Raw genomic sequence first — 3,801 nt, 5'->3', positions numbered from 1 at the left:
CTCCATAGATTTCAGTTTAGAGCCGTCTCTAGGTTGTTTGAATATAGAATAGAGATGGGATATAAGGCCATTACCCAGGGGGTCATATAAACATTTTAACTCGTACATTGTAGGTTTTATGTTTGGTGAGCCTACTGGAAAATTTGCTCCAGTCTGAAAGCCTCAGACCTCGGGACTTGATATTTTGCGACAAACTCTTGTTTTGACATTAGTTTAAAGTGAGTCGATAGATTTTGCAGCCTAGTTAATTTATTCTGCTGCCACCACGTGTGATTCCGAGACGTAATTCCTGGCGGAAACATGGGGTTATTAAACAGGTTTAAGAGTGGGGAGGGGTGAGATTGTAGTGTGAATTGGAATCTGTTCGCCCTCCAGAGACGCAGCGAGTGAGAAATATACGGTGAACATAAAGCCAGATCCTTCGGTAAGGGTCCTGTGGCCCAGATTAGGCTCTCCAAGGAATAAGGTGCTATCTGTGAGTTTTCTATTTGTGGCCAGATGGGAGTGTGTTGTTCTGCGTTGACCCCTGCCATCTGGGCAACTTGGTCGCCCTGTAGTAAAGAGAAAAGTTTGGCAGAGAGACTCCTCCCTGTCTTTTGAGTCTGAATAAAATTTGCTGAGCGATACGGGGCTTTTTATTATTCCAGATAAAACGTGTTATGTGTGAGTTTATCATTTTGAAGGTCATCAGAGGCACTGGGATGGGCAGAGATCGAAACAAATATAGGAATTGAGGCAAAGTGACCATTTTAATCGAATGGACTCTTCCTAAAAAGGAGAGAGACGGGGAGGACCATTTTGATAAAGATTGCGTTAGTTTTTGGAGAAGAGGGGTATAGTTATGCTTAAATACTCACATGGCAATTTTGACCAAAAAATAAAAAAGTTATGGCTCTGGGAAGAAAGGAAGCAAAAAATGAAAATGCAAAACCAAAAATACCCCTGGTCATTAAAGGGTTAATATAATCCCCTTCACACACTCAAAGTCTGTTTTCACCTTCATGACCAGGCCACATTTTACAATTCTGGCCAGTGTCATTTTCTGAGGTAACTCAAGATTAAGTCAACAGATCCCACTTAATCTGAGACTGTTTTTTGTGACATATTGTACTTCATAACAGTGGTAAAACTTGTTTGATATGACCTGTGTTTTTTGTGAAGAAATTTTGCAAAAAGTTTGAAAATGTAGCAAATTTTCAAACCTTCAATTTTTATATCCTTAAATCAGAATTATGTAATAAAAAATAGTTAATAAATAACATTTCCCACATACCTACTTTACATCAGCATAATTTTTGAGACATATTTTTTTTTTATTAGGAAGTTAGAAGGGCTAAAAAATTTACAAAACTATTTTTTAGGGGCCTATATGAGAGACAATTCCCCAAAGTGACACCATACACCATTCTAAAAACTGCACCCCTCAAGGTGCTCAAAACCACATTCAAGAAGTTTATTAACCCTTCGTGTGCTTCACAGGAACTGAGGCAATGTGGAAGGAAGAAATTAACATTTAAATTTTTTTCACAAAATTGTTCTTTCAGCTCCATGTTTTAATTTTTAATTGGGTAACTGGAAAAAATAACCCCCCCAAATTGCTATGCTATGCCCCGTATATGGGGAAAATCTACTATTTGGGCGCAAGGCAGGGCTCGGAAGGTAAGGAGCGCAATTTGACTTTTTGAACGCAAAATTGACTGGAATCGAGAGCAGATGCCATATCGAGTTTGGAGAGCCCCTGATGTGCCTGAACAGTGGAAACCCCCTACAAATAACCCCATTTTGGAAACTAGATCTACTCCAAGGAATTTATCTAGATATGTGGTGAGCATCTTGAACCCCCGGGTGCTTCACAGAAATTTATAACGTTGAGCTTTGAAAATAGAAAAAATCTAAGAACAGAAATGTTCTTTTAGTCCCAATTTTTTATTTTCACAAGAGTAACAGGAGAAAATGGACCACAAAAATTATTAGAACCTGAAGACAAGGAGTAGATGTCTACAAAATTTATATAAAAACAATATTTTATTAACTTCACAGGCATGTACATGCATATGGACCGCCCGCCAGGGCAGTGGGGTACTCGGTACCGGGCCGGTATCTCAGAGGGAAGTGTCACAGTAGCGGTGACCCGGTCCGTGGCCCTGGGCATCCATGTAAAAGAATAGTGTGGCTGATGATTAAAGTTTATGAGTGGATGATACGTGACACCACCTGTGGTGCTCGGCAATGAAGGGCAGAGTAGATGAAGAGGATAGGTGTTGAGGAAGAGGGTGTAGTGTTTGGCACAGAGATGTAGCAGTGCTGGAGAGTTTGCAGGAAGGAGGCAAGGACACAATAGGGTGCAGTTTCTTTTACCTTTACTTTGCTTGGTAAATGCAGTCCAGAATTCCAGATTACAGATGGAACAGAGGCTGGCCGGCCTGGAAGCAACTTAGGAATCTCTCTATCAGATGGGTTGTGTAGTCTCCTTTCTAGCGCTTATTTTAGGTACTTGCAGTACGGTGTTACACTGAAGTTCCACTTGCTTGTTCTCATTTAGAACTCCCTCGTATGGCAGACAGCTTTAGCCTTCTTCTTCTTCTGGCTCACCCGTTGCTGTTGTGCCTCAGAGTCTTATATGGGAACAGAGCATTTACAGCTTCGTATTCCTCCGGTTTCTGCTGCATGAACATCAGTATCCATACAGCATTGGAGACCGGGCTCCAGATCACGCGCTATAGCTAGAAGTGAGCTCTGAACTCTGCTCAATCTTCCAGCTGATCCCCTCACGTCCACACACGTTGCCCTCCTCACACGAACTCCTAATTCCCCTTCCCGGCCCCCAGAGAGCAGCTCTTCCGCCAGTTTTGGGTTCAGAGCTCCCTCTGCTGGCCTGGAGAGGGAGCTGTGTTGTGTGTTGTGTTTAACTGACAGAGACCCTTCATTGCTTCCAAGCATGACATCACACTCCCTAGGAGGAAGGTAATGCCACTGTGGCGACCATACTCCTGGGGGCGCCACATTCTCCCCTAGTGCAATTCAGTACTCCCGGACTGAAGAAAAACATGTAAACATATTAACAAATTAACAATTGCAACTGTAACAAGATTTCAAAAATGAAAAATTACAAAAACCAAACCTCAAAAATAGTCCTGATGACGATTAGTCCATGCGTCAATGTCCATGGTCCAATTCCTGAGCAAGTTGGTAACTATATACAAGATAGTTTTGACCACACATAGTCCTGTGGCCCAATTGCCCATCAAAAACACAAAATAAGATTGTTCAAAAGAGTTCTTAGAGTCTCTGTTGGCACATAAGCTTGAAAAGTTGCATATTTACATTTTACCATTCACATTACTTATTTATATACGAAACCTTAATGGTGGTATACCTTGGGTACTACGGACAGACCTACGTAGCACTGGTGTTGTTGGGGACCTTACTGGATGCCTTGTGTTAACTACTGGTGTAGTATGTGTTGTACTGGCTACACTACTGTTGGTTCTGCGTAGCACAGAGATACTAAATTTCCTAGGACCACTTCTACTCACTGTGGGCATGACAGATTCACCACTGGCAGGGTGAGAATTCTCTTGTTCCACTGCTGGTGTGGCATCCGCTGCCTGTACTTGCTGGTTTTCAGGGTGGTCTTGAGTCACTTCTTCTTGCACTACCAGTTGGGGAAAGGTCAAAACTGGCACCAGTATGGCATCATTTGCTCTAGTCCAATTTGCAGGGAATTCTCCGAATACAGTGCTGACCTTTTATTCTTCTTCCTCTTTGGGCTGAAGGTTGTTTTGCTCTTCCATTCTGTCC

The sequence above is a fragment of the Dendrobates tinctorius genome, unplaced genomic scaffold (genome assembly GCF_039654945.1).
Source record: "Dendrobates tinctorius isolate UK_male_01 unplaced genomic scaffold, ASM3965494v1 ptg000075l, whole genome shotgun sequence".
Lineage (NCBI taxonomy): Eukaryota > Metazoa > Chordata > Amphibia > Anura > Dendrobatidae > Dendrobates > Dendrobates tinctorius.
The sequence above is the reverse complement of the archived record's forward strand: the minus strand, read 5'-3'. Positions refer to the sequence as shown.